Source organism: Chelonia mydas, chromosome 3 (genome assembly GCF_015237465.2).
Source record: "Chelonia mydas isolate rCheMyd1 chromosome 3, rCheMyd1.pri.v2, whole genome shotgun sequence".
Lineage (NCBI taxonomy): Eukaryota > Metazoa > Chordata > Testudines > Cheloniidae > Chelonia > Chelonia mydas.
Window position 1 is genome coordinate 21,467,966 of NC_057851.1, and position 20,930 is coordinate 21,488,895.

Consider the following 20,930-nt stretch of genomic DNA (forward strand, 5'->3'; position numbering starts at 1 on the left):
ACTGCAGTAGTGAAAACCAGTGGCTTGTTCTTTTCATTCCAAGAAACTGGTTTACGCTGGTTTGTTTTCAAGGCTATACTTGCCAGGAGATGGGGTAGAAATGTCTACTTTTAAAGAAAAATCTGAGTTTCTCCTTTTAAGGGCTCTGTTAACAAGGACCTCATATTAGTCCTTGTGAGCTTCCTAAGGATCATTAGCTCTCTATTTCTAAGAAGGTAGAGATGTGTGATATGTATAATCTGTTTTGAGATTTTGCTGTCCAGAACTTGTTAGCATAGTGCTCAATATCATATTGCTCATCATCATTTGGTTCCCCTGAAAGTTTGTATGAATATAGTTTAAAAATGAAAGTGGGCAGAGAAGAACACATTTGTTTATTGGTTGAGCCCTCTGGGTGAAATTCTGTATGCCAGTGTATCCTGTGACTCAGTGCTCATAGTACTTGCTGAATACTTTACAATAGTCCACATCAATTTAAAGTACAAGTTAAAGCTGTTCACTACTCGAGATGTTTCCCGTACAGTTTGAATTATTTTTGTACATTTCTCTGGGACATATGAATTGTTGCAGTTCTTCCCATGAACAGCTATGCTGTTTTGGTCCGTGCCTTCTTTATAGGTGTGGAGAATTAGCCATGTGTGCACACCTTATTGTTTAAGAAGAAGCTAAAGTTTACTCTTTTCCTTTTACTAAAATCTGCAACTAGTCTTCATGAATGGGGGCTACTTCATACAATAGCTCCTACAAGCTAACCTTCAAGATTAGCAGATGCATTAAGTTAATGGTACTGGAGCTTATATATAAGATCTGATCCTGCTCCTACTGAAACCAATGGGCACAAGTCCAGGTACATAGTGTGACACCCTTGTATTAAACTTTTGGTTCCTAGAAGGAATGGAAAGAATATAGTTTCTCCTTAAAATGATTTATTTAAATTGGGAGACTAGAATTATACTTAAAACCAAGTGTCTAAATGCACCTGTTTCAGTCAGCTTCTTGTTCTCCCAGGTATTTAGGCATTGAATTTTCCCCATTAGCTGAGTGATTGACACCATGGTCCTTACAATAACACATGATTATAACTCTAAAAATAGCAATTACATAAAATGGAAACCAGATGTTGCATGGAATTTGACTCTCTTGGTTTCGCAGTGAAGTAGATGAATTTGTAAAGCAGAAAACCACAATCATTATTCAGATGGATTGTACATGAATTAATGACATATCTAAATCATATATGGTCAAAAATAATGATTAACTTCAGCTATCAAGATAAGCTAATGGAAAACAGATTTTACAAAAATCAAGTGCATGCTCTTTTCAATGTATTTTATATTTACAGTAATAACAAAACCAGACTGTTTTAATATTTCTTCATCCCTAAATACCATGGACAAATGTAAAGAAGCAAATTCTTCACAGCTCTTAACACTGGGGGGGGAGGCGGAAGGCAAAAACAGAACAACTCTTAGTGTTCTTTTCTTGCTGAGTGTAAATGCTTTTTCCTCATTGAGTGTGAGGTACTGCTTTGTCCAGATTACATCTCTTTTTTTAAAGGAATATGCACTGGAATGGATGTAGCGATGTTTTCAGTTAGTGAATTTGTACAAAACGTCAGCTTAATTGGGTAAGTTTTGTGTGGACATGTGTATACATACACACAACATTTGAGGAAAGGCAGCTGCTCTTGTGTTGCATTTAGAACTGCAATGTCACAAACAAACTCAACCCTCAGTTAGCAGCATCTTAAATGGTTAAATCTATGAAAACCTTGGCACATCATTTCCACCATCATGTATTCTCAATGACATCATCATTGTAAAATTAGGAACTTTCATTCTCTCTTTCCTGCAGATGTGGAAGTTTGAAATTGCATTCCATGGTCCTGTGCCACATTTCATCAGCGTTTTTCCTTTGCTTTCTCCAAAGGCTGGCCACATGTGGTGTGTGGATTGCTGGTGCTGTTTGGGATCTCATATCAAATGCTGCTACCTAATCCCAGACGGGCCTTGGCGGGCCCACACCTGCAGCTGATTGAATCCTCCCGGAGTACAAAGGCCTGATTTACAGCATCAAGGATACAGGGCCTGGTTGCAGCTGGGCTCCAGCAGGAAAAGGAAGTTGTTCATCATCTTGTGTGCATTTCATTAACAATAGTGTACCCGATATGTAGCTTATACAATAATTTCAAATCACTGACAGAGAGCATTATGGTATTTGGCATTACTAGGAAAAATACTTCAGGATGGGCAAATTAAATGTGAGCGTGAGGTTTTTGTGTGACCCAGAGAAGTTACACAAGCTGATTTACACTACATTGGCTAGTCTTGAAATATTTCCGTCTTCCTTTATCTTTGCCCCATTTCTTTCCCTTTGTCTGTCGAGCAGACTGACATAGCACAGTGAGCATTAATGTATAGGAATGAGGGTAAGACACCCAACTCAAAGTTAAAGCCCTTTTTTTCTGGCGCAAGAATGACAATGTAGATAACATGATTGTTGTGCTTAACATAGAATTTATAGTATAGAAAATTCACATAGAAATTAGATGTGGGATACCAATTGCCTGATCTGGTTGAGATGCTAAGTGACCTAAATTCCCGTGAATTCCATAGGAGTTGTGGGTGCTCAGCATCTTACAGGGGGCATCTGGCACATGCTACCACTGGGCAGCCTTTCAATGTAGTCATTTTTGAAACACTTGTGAGTAACCACTCAATAACTTGGCTCAACTCAGAGGAGCAATTTTTATTTTTGATGTTGTTTCTCTTATAGTATTCAATTGTAATCCCCTTTATTGAGCTGCCTTGCCATTTTTAAATGGAAAATAAACATTGCCGAACAACCTTTTCAGAACACGAGGTCCTCTTTCCCACTGGAGCCTGATAAAACTCTACTATGTGGGCTTGGGGAAACCACTCCTTCAGTCTTTCATACCCAGAAGGCACAAAGTCTTCATGTTTTATTAAACAGCTTCTAGAACTTCGTCCACAGTTTCTCAGAAACAAGCAGTTTGATGGCTAACTAGTACTATTTGCACAAAAATTATTGCACTTCTAAAATTACAGACACAAAAATCATTCATTTTTTAAAGCTGAGTTGAAGCCAATTGAAAAAAAAAATTCATCACATTTTTTATTTTCTGAGGTTCTAGCAATCTTCTAGCCGTGAGGTTCTAGCATGGATTTGATGCTACTAGACTAGACAAGACAAGCAAATGTGAAAAACACAAGACTCCCTTGTTGACTTTATGGTCAGGAAATTTTATTTTGTATACATTTCTCAAAAACAATGGGGAAAAATAATTAAAGCAACATTTTTTTATTACCTACAGAATTTTAAATGCTATCTACATGGGGTAGGGCCTACAATCCAGATGATTTCTAGATTTTACTGATGAGTCAAAAGTACTGTTGCTTTAAGGAAGACCTATTTTAACGGTGCATTTACAATATAGCATAGTAAAATAGAACATTTTTGACATCTTTAATGTGGAAAAGGAATGCTTATATTTTCTTTACTACTTCTATATTTCATGCTTCCAGTATTATAATTTGTGTAAGTGAACATATTGTCCAGTGGAACAATTCTTTCTATTTGACTCCTACATCTTGGCATTTCCAAAGGCATCATTTACCCAGTTGACAAAAGTAGCACCAGTCTCTGCTTTGTGCTGGCAGAGAGAGTTCATAAACACTTGCCCAACTGCTCTTCCTTGAAGGGTGTCATTTCTGTAATTATGGCATCAATTCATGTGACGTTAGGTTTCCCCTTGCTCCCTTATTCTGGATATCTAACCTTCATAGCTGTGAACACTACTTTCGGGTAACATACTGTCTCTGTAGCATCAGTAAGCTTCATTATCTTGCCTTGGTCCCCTGAGAGGGATGTGTGTGCAATCTACAATGCCCATTTAATTTTGTGTGGGATCTGCCTATCCCTAGGAAGCTAACGTTTTTTGTGTCCTTGTGGGTCATATTTTATGAAGTCCCCTAGGAACTCAGAGAAAAAAGACTAGCTGGTGCAAGTTCTGTCCCTCATGTGCTTGTGAAAGGAACCAGTGGCAAGGATGTTCAGTGCAGTGGTACCCTGAATTGTATGGATATGGTTATTAACGCTTCCAGGTAAACTGGCACTTCTCTGTCCTGTGCCTCACAAGAAGTTCATCTGAAGCACACAGACCTTGTAAAGAAAGTAAAAAGGACCTTCTTTTATGAGCCTCAGCCTCCTTTTCTGTTATCATTCCCTGAGTTGTTTCGTGATATACATTACAGGTGCAACATAGTCAAGTGCAATCACTAAAATTCTCACTGTTATTGTGGCTTGTCCTAGATACCCAGCCCCAACCCTTTCCACCTGCTCTCATTTGCTCTCCCAGTTCCTGTCCTGACTCTTCTCCTTCACTGTACTAATTCTATAAATCTGTCCCCTCCCAGAGACAAGTTTCTTTACCCAGCGTGCTGCCTGTTTTCAGGGTTCACTGACAGCAGAGCAACCAACAAGGGACTGACGCTTGAGTACCTTAAGTTATGACTAAGCCAGGAGGCACCCCTCTGATCTGTGTAACGTTTGAGCACCTTGAAGCCTCCACTTTTGAAAGTGCTTTTTAGGTTTGCTGGGCCATGTTCCTGCCTCGCTCTCTGGAAGTGCTCAAGCTACTGGGCTCTCAGAACATTTGGGAATGAATGACTGAACAGCAGCTTTGAAAATCTCCTCGGGGATTGAATTCCGCTTGCTGCCCCAGGTGGGCATCCAAATGGCTATTTGCTGCGGCTCCAAGCTTTTGAAAATTTGGGCCTAATGCAGTAAGAAATAGGAAGAATGAACAGAGGCTTCCCCAGGTTGGGTTCCCTGACTTCCATGAAAGGGATGAACACAGGAGGAATTGTTCTATATTTCTGGATTCTTGAAATATGAAACTAATTGAGGGCTGGAACAAATCCATTCAAATTGTCTGTAAAAATAATTTCCCCTGAATAGTTATCCATCTAGTATCATTGCTTATACAGTTGTAAAAAACATTTAGCACTTTATAATCCAATCTTTGCTCCTATGAGGGCCTGGGAACATATTCTACTTACAAAATTTTGAAATGCCTAGAAAAGTAACAACTTTTACAAAGTGTTCCTCGTGGAAATCACTTGGAGCCTCTCCAAGATGGCATTCCAGATGTTATGGCTTTAGCAGTTATAGAAATGCACTATATTTCCAGATCCTACACATAGTATATTACTTCTATGTGATAGCATCATCATTTTGACCCAGGGATGAAGTTCTTGAATTATTGTTCATCTCTGGATATGGAAGATGGGGTTTTTGGAAGCATTCAGTAGTGATCTAACTCTGCTTCCACTAAAGTCAATGAAAGACTTATGCTGACATTAGTGGGACAGTTAGGCAAATTCTGTGTGCTTTTGAAAATCCCACCCATAGTCTCCGTTCAGTTATGTATAGCATGCGATTCCCTGTAATAGGCTGGTCATGACCTCTCTTTGCACTCTAATTATTTATTAAGGTATTAACTTATCTGTAAGTGGTTTAAGGCATGACCATTGTCTTTTGTATGTCTGTAGTGCCAAGACTGTGGTGCTGCATTCACAATATATTAATTGTAAATAATACAAAAACACCTCATCAGAACTATAGTACTGGCACTAAAGAAAACACACATCAAAATGGGCCAAATTCTGCTGTCCTTCCTCTCCTCAGTAAATTAGTAATTATTGGAATTACTGCCATGAGTTAAAGTGATCAAGGTTTGACCCATTATATCAAACACAGTGGGGTCCTGGTCCATGACTGAGTGCTATCGCAATGCAAGTAATAAAATAAGTGACACCTAAAACCTGGATTCAGGGTGATATTCACCTCTGTGCAGTAGACCAGCACAAGACCAATGCATCACTTATTTATTATTTGTATTATTATAGTGCCTAGGAGCCCTGATCATACACCAGGACCCCATTGTGCTAGTTGCTGTACAAACAGAGAACAAAAAGATGATCTGTGGCTCAACGAGTTGCAATCTAAGTATCAGACAAGAGACAACAGACAGGTGGATACAGACAGATGGGGAAGCACAAATAATGCTACTGATATGCTGAGGCTTTAAGTGGGAAATTACTGGTGCATGAGTCTTGTATTGGTTATCTGCAAGAAGGTGAATTTCACTCTAAGAGCTTATATACGATTTAAATTGTGCCTAGGGCCTCTGTGAGCCCTCTGAACTTGGGTCTTTTCTTACAAGCTGTGCATTTTAAAATAAGACCAAGCACACACAACTGCAAATATCTCCCTCATAATTCTATCAAGAGCAATTCTTTCTTTAAAGAGTCTGCATGTTGATTAGCTGGACAATGAAGGAGGAGAACAGCAAGAGGTTTTTTGGTGCTACGTTACTGTTTTTTTTCTACTTAGTGTAAAATTCACAAAGAAGCCCACACAAGGCCTCATGCAAAGCTTAGACTGCATTTTCCCCTCTCTTTTTATTTCTATAATTTTCCGTTAGGTTTCCAAAAAGCTGAGAACTCTACTTTCAATCAGCTATCTGCTGCAGAATGTCTCATCTTTCAGTGCTGCGTTTTGAAAAAAGAAAAAGAGAGAGAAAAAGAGAGAGAGAGAATGAAAAAAAAATCTAAAGAGGAAATTATTGCTTTTCAAACACTCTTTTATGGAGGGTAATGCCTCTTCTAATGGGAGCGCTGGGTTGAATTATTCAGAATTTGCTGATGCTCTATCATTTGTTTTTTCTAGGAAGAGGGAGCCATTGAGAGGAGTAGAAAATTTCCATGGGATTGTTGATGGTAAAATACCATCATTTGAAGATCTTTCGTCTCAAGTAGGGTAATTGCTGTTCGAGAACTTGTCACTAGGGAAGGATTTTCCTGAGGAACCCTTTTTTCTCTATAGTACTTCTGTTCATTTCTCCAGAATGTCCTATTGCCTCCTTTCCTTTCAATTCACAAATCATTATTTTTCCAGCCAAAAGTTCATCTACTTGGTAAGAAGCAGTGCAGAACTTTATACATGCATTGTCACCACTGGCTTCCGCAATAGCCTGTTCAAGAGAGTTGGCAAATTTTCACTAAAATGTGTAAAAAGAAAAGGAGTACTTGTGGCACCTTAGAGACTAACAAATTTAGTCTAAGGTGCCACAAGTACTCCTTTTCTTTTTGTGAATACAGACTAACATGGCTGCTACTCTGAAAATAAAATGTGTGTAGCTCTGAAAGCAATATCTGGCTTCTTGAGTTACCAGTCCTGACTGGGCCAATGTTTGTTTTCATAGCATGGTGCTGTTCCACCACCTTCCCAAGCATAAGCAACACTGTGTTCCAAAGTATTGAAACTTGACAGTTTTGAGCATGTTTCCCCCTCTTCCCACCCACCAAATTGGGTGAGGAACTTTCTAGCTGTCAAAGAATGGAAAAATTGTTTGAAGATGATATTTTTCTCCTTAGCCACCTTTAATGCTTTCCTTTATTGTATTTATCATCAAAGAAGTTACTGATTACTTAAGCAAGTTTAAACAAAACACACAGCAGGTAGTCTGCAGTGAACAGTTTTCATATTGGCATAATTGTCAGATACAGTGAATTCAAGGCTTAGATTTGAGAACTCACAAAGCAAGTGGTGGTGTAATTTCTACACCTGCTTGGCCACAGAGTTTCTTTGAACAACACATTTATAGTGGATAAAGTTGCATAATGGAACATAACTAGCAGGCTTTGGAGAGGGGTATTGGATTGCAACCCTACCTGATGTGCCTGAGATTCATTACTGTGACTCACTGCAGTTCACTCCCACATATCACTGGGGATGTGTACATGGTTATAAACACAAACACACACACACCACATTTTGACCATGCACACTATTGTGTGTTAGACTTCATAAAACTAAGTAGGAGTTTCTTTCTTTCTTTCTTTCTTTCTTTCTTTCTTTCTTTCTTTCTTTCTTTCTTTCTTTCTTTCTTTCTTTCTTTCACACCCTCCAAAAAGTAACATAGCAGTAGAACTAAATATGATTGTGCTCCAGGAAAAAAAGGTGGATAAAATCCAATCTGAAGATGAGCCTTGGAGTTCCCTTATTCTAATGCTATTTGGAGTCTACTTGATTTTTAGGGCCAAGACTTTGTTCGGTTTTGCTAGTCTTTGACCATCAATGCTATCAATACCAATAAATGTGGGTATTAAATAATAAATCAGCACAGCACATGACGTTTAGGGTAGTTATGCTCGTGTGCCCTAATTGTTTAACAGTCAAAACCACTAAATGCACTTAGTAGAGATCACTTGCTTTTCATTTGAGCCCAGAGAGAAACAGTTTAACAGCATTTGTAAATGTTAGTGAGAAAATCATGGAGCAGGTCCTCAAGGAATCAATTCTGAAGCACTTAGAGGAGAGGAAAGTGATCAGGAACAGTCAGCATGGATTCACCAAGGGCAAGTCATGCCTGACTAATCTAATTGCCTTCTATGACGAGATAACTGGTTCTGTGGATGAAGGGAAAGCAGTGGACGTGTTGTTCCTTGACTTTAGCAAAGCTTTTGATACGGTCTCCCATAGTATTCTTGCCAGCAAGTTAAAGACGTATGGGCTGGATGAATGGACTATAAGGTGGATAGAAAGTTGGCTAGATTGTCAGGCTCAATGGGTAGTGATCAATGGCTCCATGTCTAGTTGGCAGCTGGTATCAAGTGGAGTGCCCAAGGGTCGGTTCTGGGGCCGGTTTTGTTCAATATCTTCATAAATGATCTGGAGGATGGTGTGGATTGCACCCTCAGCAAGTTTGCAGACGACACTAAACTGGGAGGAGTGGTAGATACGCTGGAGGGTAGGGGTAGGATACAGAGGGACCTAGACAAATTGGAGGATTGGGCCAAAAGAAATACGATGAGGTTCAACAAGGACAAGTGCAGAGTCCTGCACTTAGGACGGAAGAATCCAATGCACCGCTACAGACTAGGGACCGAATGGCTAGGCAGCAGTTCTGCAGAAAAGGACCTAGGGGTTACAGTGGACAAGAAGCTGGATATGGGTCAACAGTGTGCCCTTGTTGCCAAGAAGGCCAATGGCATTTTGGGATGTATAAGTAGGGGCATTGCCAGCAGATTGAGGGACGTGATCGTTCCCCTCTATTCGACATTGGTGAGGCCTCATCTGGAGTACTGTGTCCAGTTTTGGGCACCACGCTACAAGAAGGATGTGGAAAAATTGGAGAGAGTCCAGCGGAGGGCAACTAAAATGATTAGGGGACTGGAACACATGACTTATGAGGAGAGGCTGAGGGAACTGGGATTGTTTAGTCTACAGAAGAGAAGAATGAGGGGGGATTTGATAGCTGCTTTCAACTACCTGAAAGGGGGTTCCAAAGAGCATGGATCTAGACTATTCTCAGTGGTAGCGGATGACAGGACAAGGAGTAATGGTCTCAAGTTGCAGTGGGGGAGATTTAGGTTGGATATTAGAAAAACTTTTTCACTAGGAGGGTGGTGAAACACTGGAATGCGTTACCTAGGGAGGTGGTGGAATCTCCTTCCTTAGAAGTTTTTAAGGTCAGGCTTGACAAAGCCCTGGCTGGGATGATTTAATTGGGGATCAGTCCTGCTTTGAGCAGGGGGTTGGACTAGATGACCTCCTGAGGTCCCTTCCAATCCTGATATTCTATGATTCTATGATTCAAGGCTTGATACCTTTGCATCACAGAATCCTGCTTTCTTTGATATCTTCAGTGAAATAGGAAATCTGAGGAAGATTTCACAGAAGGAAAAATAAGTCATGATAAATATTAGCTACAACTTATTTCTGTGATGAATTCCCACTAACAACCTGGTTAGTGGGGCCATTCAGTGCATATTTCTGGGATTAACTCTATTTTCATTTTAGCTGTGCAGTTCACCTTTAAATATTTAGGTTGGTTCCTGTGGACAAATGTTGATATTGGCTCTGTTGTCAGGCTGATGAAAATGTTACACAGATGTCCTTTGGTGATCCAGTACTACCAGAAGGCTTGTAAATTACTATATTATAAACTCTTTTCCATAGTTTTTCTGGTTGTTAGATTTCACTTAAGATCTTTTACTCCTCATTCTGTTTTCTTTTCTAATTTCCCTAATCTTCCTAGCTAACTTTGTAATTTTTGCCTTAAAATGTTGGTTGCTGGCCAGTGCTGACTGAATTACATTGCTTCTAGAGAGTTACATTTTACAAGATTTTAATCAGGACACTTCATATGCAAATTTAGTTCAAAGATATATTGTTTCAGATGTTAAAGCAAAAACTTTTGCAATTTTCCAGGAGCTGATAAAAAGCCTGTCTCTTAACAGGGAAGGAAACCCAACCTGTTTCCTCCCGCCCCCCGCCCCCAAAATCCCCCACACCAAACCTATGGCTCACCCTCATATGCCATTACAGGAAACATAATTTAGGTCGCACTGGAAAACACCATTTCACTATGATCTCGTTTCTCCAGTAAAGGGACTCCTTTAAAAAATGTATGGAACCATCTCTACCTTTCCCCCTAATTGTTTCCAGGTGCCACTGCTGCCTTTTTAATAGGGACCGGTGTCCCATTGCCCATTTTTTAAAGCTGGTCACACAGTTGATACTTCTATCATTCTCACTTTTATTAGCAGTTCTATCACCTGTGAAGATTCATGAATCCTGAACTAAGAATCCATAACTTTAACTACAGGGCATGAAGAGAGCTGACCCACTTGCAAAGCAGATTGCTCTCCATTGAAGGGAGGTTGGCATTCATACTGTAACTGCATCCAAACATCCATGCATCACCTAATTCGTGTCCTCCCCATATTCTGCTGCAAAATACGTGGAAGGGCAGCCAGAACCTCCTCTCTAGTTTCTACTATACAACTGCCAAACCTGCTTCCTCAGAATGGCCAAAATCGAAGTGCTCGCTTGGTGAATGTTTCTAGCTTACACTCTCTTAAAAACTGCTTGCCATTCTTCTCTTTCTTGGGAGCAGTTAAGACATAGTTGGGGGGAGAATGAAGGGACCCACCTGCCCAGCTTCTCCCTACAATCTAAAGGCCAGATGTTCTTTTGACCACTCCTTCAAAACCAGAACTCGTATTGGCAGTTTGCCCCTTTGTTTTCCCTGAAACTAAATTCACTTTATCCTCTAAATTCCCTTTAGGTTCTGATCGTTCTTTGTGCACACTTGATGGATTGAACTGGCCCTCCCTGGATTTGATGTACTTGAGCTGAACTCCTAGGAGCTCCTGACTGACTGAAATATAAAACCAAGAGCCTGACCACTCCGTGGTCATTAAAGATCTCAAGACACTTTTCAGAGCATCGGGGCATTAACTACAGCTTTTGATTTCTCTAATCAGTTTGTTTGAATTAAAGCTCAGTTCTCATCTATAGGGAGCAGAAACAACTTTCTTAACTGGATGGCTTCTTTACACCACAACCATGCAATGCATGTGTGAGAGTCCTTGACTGGGACCATATTTGTGCCTTTTATCAGGAACTATACCCGTTTATTAAACTATTTTAAAGTACCTTTGGGTACGTGAATGTTATTCAGAGCGAAGTCTTCTTTATCTTGAACATTGGCATTTGGTCATAGAAGTAAGGAAACCACAGCTCTTAGCAGAGTCTTCTACTAATGGAGATAATGGGCAGACAACAAAGGGAAATGTCTGGTAAACTAATGGTAATTTCTTTTCAGTATCTACTGGTATCTTCAGAGGCCAGTTTTGTGTTGTATGCTGTTAAAATCTCCTCTGTGCAACCTCTGGGTCCTAGGTTATCATTTGTACCCTTGTGGAAACTGGCTCTTAATATCTGTGAGCAAAAGTTCCAGTCATACATTACCTCTGACAAGTCGTCTGGCCCTCTCATGGTGATGTAAGGGAACTTACCCATGTTTTCCATTTTACTCTGTGTTGATTTTTTACATGCCTACAGAAAGTTAAACTTAAGTTGAATAATTGACAAAAAACAAACTGTAATTAGCATGGCTGTGTAGGCCAAATTTCACTGCTGGCATAAAGGGGTGTTACTTCATCCAGTTCAACTGAGTTGTGCCTGCTTATGTCAGCCCTGAATTTGGCCTCAGCAAATGAAAACAGTACAGTCATACAGAGGAGAGTACATTTTTTTCGATCAGTGTATTAAACAAAGGATAATATTAAGTTTGGATAATGGATAAAGTTAAGTTATGCTAATACATATAATCAACTACCACTCTGTTGAAATTAGAAATCGCACATTCCTGAGGTTTCTAGCTATTTTTCCTGCCAAGAACATGTAGTGCTTCTACCAACTGCATAGTACAGATGAAAGACAGGCTGTGTTGCACTACTACAGTCAGCAGTTACTGTACATTTACCTTTAAATTATGGACAACTGGGTAACTGATCATAAAAAACCAGAGAAGATGGCTGAAATATTGCTTGATAAAAGAAGATGAATGTAGTACTGTTTAGGGGTGTGAAGAACCTGTCAACATAGAATGGCAGGGAAGGGGTTAAATCTCGCTCGCTCGCTCTCTGTGGCTAGATGGGAAAGCTGTGGGGAATGAATTTCCCCTAGAGCACTATAAAGTGTTCTGAGATCAGAAATGAGCATGGGGATAGGAAAATTCTCTAAGGGCTTGTTTAGACTTGTAGAATTTGCACAGCCAAATCCTTAGTGTAGACGCTCTATACTAGTGGACCTTACCATGGTATCTTACCAGGGTAAGGTACACCAGTGCAAATAGCATCTTACTATAAGCCCTGTGGCCTGAAGCCCCATAGCATAGGGAGCTCACTGTTTACACCTGTAGGTGAACACAAGGAAGAGCAGGCCAGAGCTGCTTGAGAATGCCAGTTTGACACAGCTCTCTGGGGGAGAGAGTTCTCTGCTGGCATCTGTTGGTGAGCAAGGGGAAATGACTGAATGAGCCAGGCCCCATTTGCATTTCAGTTTAATGACAGTTTGGGTCATTGTGGTTAAAATACAGTTATGTTTTGAGTCTGGGGGTAATAAAGTGCTATTGAACCTGCTGAGAAATGAAGGGACAAGAGATCTACACTGTATGTGCCGGGGGTCACCCTGACTGAGACTACAGTGCGATATGGGGGCCTGGAGTGCCGTGTGTTCACAGTAAGGACTCTGTTAAGAGATCTAAATATGAGGAATTTCTTTTTAAAAATTTAACTTGCTGTGGCTATACAGTAATGGGTAGTGTAGAGCTGAGGTGGCTCTGTGGCAATGGAGGGCTCTAAATGAGGCAACTTAGGCTCAAGTCATAAAGAGAGGAGTAGCCTACTTAAAGGACTTGGTGCAGGGCTTCCTTCTCAACAATTAAATCTGAAATCACTTCAGCTGTGTCATGTGGTAGAGCCCCCAGTACAGCCTAGCTAGCAGGGAGCTGTGGGAAGCCTTGGACTTAAGCAGCCTACGACAGCAAACTGTGAGTGGGGAGCTGGGGAGGAGGGAAGTGGCTAGAAAGCATTAGCCATTCACAACTGCAAGAGGAGGACTGAGGTTGGGACGGCTATTAAGATACCTGGGGGAGGGGAGTCTTATCTCTTAGAATTTAATTGCTGTCTTTCCCAAATTCATTCTGCTGTCCCCTTTACCCCTTAATACAGTTCTTTTTGTTTTAAAACTCCTGGACTCAGTGCTTACAAGTGGGGAGGTATTGCCCATCAAGGGCACCCAGGGTGGTAGGTATAGTGTCACAGGTTTCTGGGTGGGAGATGAAGCTTATTTAACTCTTTAGAAGAAACCTTAGAAAACTGAATCCAGCCCTTTTTGCTAGCAGAAGGATTCCCTTACATCAGGGTAGCATATCTACAGTGTGTGTGTTTGGGGGGCGGGGGGTTGGACCGGTGGAGCTACTTTGCTTTAGCTACACAGCTGGAAGCCCTCAGAATTTACACGGGGCCTAGGAATAAGGTTGTTGCTGAGAAGAACTTGGGGGAGGGAAGGAATGGGGAAAAGGTTCCTGTTTCTACCTTTCCCTCTGTATCTTCTTCTCTTCAGAGTGGCAGAGTGCCCCATACATTATATTTGGCTGTATATTTGTTTAATCCTTAAATGGCCAGATATTCTTTACATTTATAGATTCTTTTTCGCAATAAAATTATGCCATGGTGATGTTTTAAACTCCTCTGGGACGTACAGAATTTTTTCCTGCTTCAACTGGCCTGTTGAACAAACCACTGGCCACAATGTATTTCTCTGTTTATCTGTCTTCTGTAGGCAATGTGGAGAAAAGCTTCTGCTTGGCCAACACTCAGGACTGACTTCAATCCCAGCATTGGTGTTAGGAAATAATTGACTTCTAAGAAGCAGATTATTTCCCCTCCCATTATAGAAATAATAGAAAGTGAAGACATTTACGATAGTTTAATTTTAAAAATGCTCTAGTTTCAAAATTAAAGCATAGGGCTGACCTTCTTAATAGGAAGCACGAGCTTATTTGTTAGGCCAAATAATGTTTCTGCATTCAACCAGTGTTATAATACCTCTGTGTGTGTGTTTTTCTGCCTAGCATAATTAGTAACAAAAATTTATATTTTATTCTGAAAGATGCTGATTGTTTTACAAACTGATTATTAAGAAGTAATAATCTCTACACAATTACGGTTGCCACCAGCTTCTATTATAAGGCTTTATTTTTGCCACTTTATAACTTTGGCTTGAAAAAGTAGTTTGGCCCGAAAATTTTCAAATTTCCTCTGAGCACAAAGAAGAACATTTCTGTAAATTCTGAAATATCTGCTAAGGCTGCCGCTCTATAAGAATGGTTAAAAACTAGGGTGACCAGATGTCCTGATTTTATAGGGACAGTCCTGATATTTGGGGCTTTTTCTTATATAGGCTCCTATTACCCCCCACCCCGTCCCGATTTTTCACACTTGCTGTCTGATCACCCTATTAAAAACAAAAACAAACAAACAAACAAAAAAAAAGGCAGGGAGAGAGTTCTATGTCTTAAAAATTATCCAACATGGAAATTTTCAAATTTGGCAATGATTCTGGGTTTGACACCTTTACTGTTATGAAAAATGCCATGTGATCTTTAATGATTGAGAGGTCAAACTCCATACCTTGTGGTTTATATGCTATTTGAAAAAAGACACTTATTTTTTGTAGTGTACCCTGATTTAGAGATATCACAGTGCCCTTGATCTGTGCATGCATCTCCATCCACATCAATGTGAGTAGTTTGTGTGCACACTGAAGCTAAACTGTGGTCGTGCTGCAATGTACTGCAAAGGAAAATTGCTACATTAGATATATTCCTCCTATCACAAGATGAAGAGTTTATTTATCTACTACTTACCGTGCTCAACAGTATCATCTCACTGTTTCTTTGTGCTTCCCCTGTCTGCCCAGCTTACTACGTGCTGTCTTATATTAGCACTTAGTAAGTGATTCAGAGAAAGAAGAGGCCCTTTGGTTTGTGTAGGGCCTATCACAATTAGACCCTGGCCTCTAGGTGCTATTGCAATGTTAAATAATAATAACAATGAATAATAAATGATAAGTTAATGTATGCATTAATCTGTACCTTTGGGGGGGGGTAGGAGGTTCCTTAGAATTTTAAAATGTATATGCCTAATTAGCTGAATAACTAGAACTATTTAATAAGACATTAAACTAGATGGTTAAAATGGATAAGCCTAATATACAGAAGAGAATGAATAGACATTTCTAGAGCTGAATAGACGTCTCAGGCTTCTTCGAAAGCATTTTTAAGAGAGCAAGGGCTCATTCTAGTAGCCACATAGTGCTTCCCAACCAGCACACCTACTGTTTAGCATGACATTGGAAAAAACTCCAGCAATCTCAACCTCGGCTGTGGCAGCTGCAGAACAGATGGAAACTGGTGTTTCTTGTCTCCTCCTCCTCCTCACCCTCCTCCATTGCTAATTAACCTACACAAAGGAAAAGGGAGTCACAAGATCTTAAGTGAAAAAGCCCATGTGTCTACTAATGCCACCTCTCTGCAAGAGTGGTGAAAAGTAAATAGAGTACTCTATCTTAGCAGGTACAACTCTGACTTTTCATCACACAGACCACACTTCAAGTCTAAAGAAGTCGGTTATACTAATTCAGGGGGTCTTGCCTCAAAGCCCTAATGTACCCTGGCCTAAATCAATGAATGATTTAATTCATGACACTTTTGGCAGTTGACAGTCTCATAATCTGGAGAGATTTAAATCAATGTAATAAAGTCTAACTTCTGTAAGAGTATAGCAGCTCTGTGAGTATGGGGCCAAATTCTGTACTAAGACACAGTGGAATTGCATAAGGTATATCTCAGCACAAAATTAGGCCCAGAACATTTTGGCCCAGAGGATAATTCATATTTCCTGTGTAAAAAAATTTCCAGTATTTTGGGTCTGATGTGGAAAATCAATAGCCACTTCTGCTACTGTAAAAACGTTTCTAGTATTTTTGCATAATATGTGTAGGCTACTTATTTAATTTACAAATGTGATGACTGATAGCCATTTGGGCTGCAGTAAATTATACTACCAATGAATGGAGGTGGATTCTCACCCAGCTCTCTGTCTGCTTATTTTTATTTATTGTTTGGAATAAAGTAGTGCCTTGGGTCCATCTGAGAAAGGATCCCCGTTGTGCTAGGTACTGTACAATTAAGCCCCTTCATTTTCAGTTTAAACCGATTTTTACAACCTCCCCCCCCCCCCCCGGCTTTTTAAAAAATATGATTTGGGGTTTTTTTCCGATTTCCACCCTATTTTTGTATCATTCAAATATATAAAAATGTATTTTATGAGGAAAATACAATACATTGCATGAGATATATGTATTACAATAATACATTGCTCTGTGTGTATATGCAAAGCTGCCTGTTGAAGTAAGGCAATGTATTAGTCGAGAAGACACAAACAATAAACAAACAGGCACACATGCAAGCTTTGAAGTGCATACGCATCTGAACATACTGATGAATCTCAGGCTCACCACGCACACATTTCAAACTGTTAGTAGATAACAGTTTAAAGATTTGACACACTTAAATGGGAAGAAAACAAAAAATTTGTATCAGAATACGTTTCAGAACACAAGGAAGTATTCAAAAGTTAAAAAAAAATAGGAGAAAAGGATGAAGTTGAGTGTGTGCACTTCAAATGGTGTGGCCCAATTATTAAATGTAAATATAGGCTAATAGTTCTAAGTCTACAACAGTAAGCTGTTTATTCAAATGAAAAATTTTTTACTTGGGGATTAGAGATATATTGTTTTCTTAAATTCAGAGGTGGCATTGTTTTGAGTTTTGTTTTAGTTCTGCAGCCAGCCACATTGAATTCCATTCATGAAAGCATTAATCGACTGAATTCTTTTTCCCCCTGTCCTTCCATCCACCAAAATAAACCCCGATATTTACCCAGAAAAATTATTAATAGTTTTTTGCACTGATTTTCACCTGTTTTTGTGGTAGTAGTAATAAGCACTGATAAATTCCTGGGAAAAATTAAATAAAAACCCAAAATGAAGGGCCTAGGTACAACATACAATAATACAGTCTCTGCCCTGAAGACTTTATAATCCAAATAGACAAGACAGACCGAGGGTAGCGGAAAGGGCTATAACATGTGAGCCAAGTGATGGTGTACAAATGTTGTGTATGCTCAATGATTTTCTTATAGATAGTTAAATAGTGTGATTTAACCTCATGGTATGCTGACACTTTGCTGGTGGACTTGGTCAGATGCTTACTTAAATAAAATAAAAATAAAACTGTGTTTTTAAAATAAATGTATAATTAAAAACCCCCATCCGGATTAATATTTACAGATAGTGTCAGAAGAAGCAAAACTTTAGCAAGTGTTGACCCAGCCAATATTCCTACATATTGTATATTATTGTCCAATATAATGCCTTTAGACAAATACATCACCATACCACTTCAGAGGTGTATGTATCCATTGAAGGGTTATTAAATACAGAAATTTCTCAATGTCACACAATTGCAGAAACAGTTGTGCTAAATGTGCTAAATGATCCTCTGAGAAAAGGGACAGTGAAATGGCCTGTTCTTTAGATACAAAGTCAATGTGTTGCAATTTGGACTGCAGTGTAAAACACAGGACAGCTGGTTGAAGATGCATAAAGTTATTTCTTGAAAACAAAACAAAAAACTGTCCAGGCCAGTTTTGAGCTTCTTTACTTACCAGTGCTCATTTTTTTGTATGTTTAGCGCATTGGAAGCAGCTGCATGATGTTAATCGTTCTCTAGTAATTTCCATTCTTAACTATTGCTGGATCCTTCTGATTTCTGGCCTCTTCCTTCCTCCATCCAAAATGCCACTGCTAACACCCACTTCGTCCCCTGCCTCTCTGACTGTCTCCCCATACTCAGATCTCAGACCTGACTACCCTCTCCTTTTGCATGAAATTCAAGCTCTTTCACCTGGTTTCAAAGTGCGTTCAAAACTCTGCCTCTGCCTTGACCTTGCCGTACACCTCCTCTCCTATTTCCTACACCGCACCAGAACTTTCTTGGTCACATCCTTTTATCTGCTTTGGGCCCGATTCATCAAATTATTTAAGCACATGCCAAATTTTAAACATGTAAGTAGTCCCTTCCACATGTTAGCAGCTAAATATGTGCTTTAGTTCCTCGCTGGTTAACTTCTTTCATACCACTCTCCCATATGTTTGGAACAGCCTCTTAAATTAAATTATTAGTTGCATTACCATAGCACCTAGAAGCCCTAGTCATGGACCTGGACCTCATTTTGCTATATGCCATACAGAGAATGGAGAGATTTAGTGCTGCTTTTTCTTAAACAAAACTCCCAATCTCTTCAGTGGGATTGCAGCGCTTTCAACACCTTCCAGGAGATGCTCAGCATTACTGGGCCACAACGTGGGAAGTAAAGAGAATTTCTGTAAGTCTGTATGTTTTGGAAGCTGTTTCCTACAAGAATGAAGGATATTTTTGGCTGTGCTTGGATTTCTGTGCATTTGCTTATAAAGGAAAACTGGTCTGTGTTATAGAGATAGATTCATAGATACTAAGGTCAGAAGGGACCATTATGATCATCTAGTCCGACCTCCTGCGCAACGCAGGCCACAGAATCTCACCCACCTACTCCTATGAAAAACCTCACCTATGTCTGAGCTACTGAAGTCCTCAAATCGTGGTTTAAAGACTTCAAGGAGCAGAAAATCCTCCAGCAAGTGACCCGTACCCCATGCTACAGAGGAAGGCGAAAAACCTCCAGGGCCTCTTCCAATCTGCCCTGTAGGAAAATTCCTTCCTGACCCCAAATATGGTGATCAGCTAAACCCTGAGCATATGGGCAAGATTCACCAGCCAGATACTACGGAAAATTCTTTCCTGGGTAACTCAGATCCCACCCCCTCTAACATCCCATCACAGGCCATTAGGCCTATTTACCATGAATATTTAAAGATCAATTAATTACCAAAATCATGTTATCCCATCATACCATCTCCTCCATAAACTTATCGAGTTTAATCTTAAAGCCAGATAGATCTTTTGCCCCCACTGCTTCCCTTGGAAGGCTATTCCAAAACTTCACTCCTCTGATGGTTAGAAACCTTCGTCTAATTTCAAGTCTAAATGGAATAGAGTAACTATGAAGAGTGAAACTTAATGCTACAATAGGCCAGAAAAAGGCTCTGCTCCTGCTCCTTTTGAAGTCAGGGCGAGAAGGAGTACGTCCACCATATTTCCTAAAAATAAGTTACTCCTTTTGTTCTGTGATGGTCAAGCACATAATTATTTCTGGATCCCACTTTCCCTGATTTTAGCACCTCTAACTGTCACTGGGTAGCACTTAATGCAAACAATCCCATTGGCTTCAGTGGGACAATTCTCACAAGTAAAGGTTGGCCTGTGTACCTTTAATTTCCATCTTGCTTTTTAAAGATGCTTCTTTGTAAAATCTCCTAAGTTTTGAAAACAATTTTTACAAAGTTACATCAGCTCTCCTACTTAATTTCTTATTAAATATAGTTCCCAGTGTGATTCCCCAGCATACATACAACAGGTGCTTTTAGGAAATCTAGTTTGAGTTTTTAGTAAAGCTGTGCAAATCTTCTGTAATGAAACACAAAACTTGCCCGGGTTTGGGTTTCGTTACAAACCTGAAACTCATGTTACAAACCTGAACCTCATGTCAAGTTTGTTGAAAGGTTCATCACAGCTCACAAGTCTGTTTGAGCTAGGCTGGGCTGAGTTGCAAGTGAGCCTGCACTGAGTTATTCTTTCAAGTGTAAGCCATGTACAATACAGTGATTTCCCCCAAACCAGATAAAACTTGGTGGTTTGGGCAAAGAGGGTGCAAGCCCTTGTAAAGAGAAACTGGAGGAAAAATCAAACTGTTGGGAACTGATGCAGCCAAGTTTTTCATGAGTCTGCTTTTTAACTTCCACCTTCTGTAGGTAAAAGCATCGTTCTTAGTTATTTTTCCTTAATTCAGTGTTCTCTAGTTCTCTATTTGGCATTTGCCATGTTGAAAGCAAACACATTCGTAAAACGCTTAATGGGTAAAAGAAGATGTCAGTACAAACATAAGAGGGGGAATTGCAGTCCAATAGAGAGGGCATTGGACTGGGAGCCAGGAGACTAAGGTTCTGTTCCTAGCTCTAGTATTGACTAATTGCCTGACCTTGAGCAATTACTAAACTTTTCAGTGCCTCAGTGTTCCCCATCTGTGAAAACTTTTGCCCCCTTTGCAGAGCATTTGGAGATCTATGTGAGAAAAGTGCTCTATAAGTGCATTACTGTATGGTGCTATGCAAGTGGAATCATATAAGGAAGAAAGGTCCTCTCTCAGTGCTGCTGTTATTTAAGTCTATTCTTGTTTCATACGTCTTAACCCTTCAAATTCCATTAAATCTAGTAGGTTGTCATAGAGGGTATTCATGGGAGGTAAACTTTTTTTTAGCATCATTCC

The 20,930-nt window shown here is 39.8% G+C and overlaps 1 protein-coding gene and 1 long non-coding RNA gene across 2 annotated transcripts in view; both read left to right on the forward strand.

Moving 5' to 3' along the window:
• Positions 1–11,643, forward strand: part of LOC114021892 — a 225,338-nt gene extending 213,695 nt beyond the window's left edge. The window contains exons 5-6 of the long non-coding RNA XR_003566243.3: positions 1,930–6,843; positions 11,159–11,643. This is a non-coding gene — a long non-coding RNA (uncharacterized LOC114021892). The remainder of the gene's footprint in view (positions 1–1,929; positions 6,844–11,158) is intronic.
• A 1,762-nt stretch (positions 11,644–13,405) lies between these two features.
• Positions 13,406–20,930, forward strand: part of OSR1 (odd-skipped related transcription factor 1) — a 149,318-nt gene continuing 141,793 nt past the window's right edge. The window contains exon 1 of the mRNA XM_043542231.1: positions 13,406–13,429. The gene's annotated coding sequence lies outside the window, so the exon portion shown is untranslated. The remainder of the gene's footprint in view (positions 13,430–20,930) is intronic.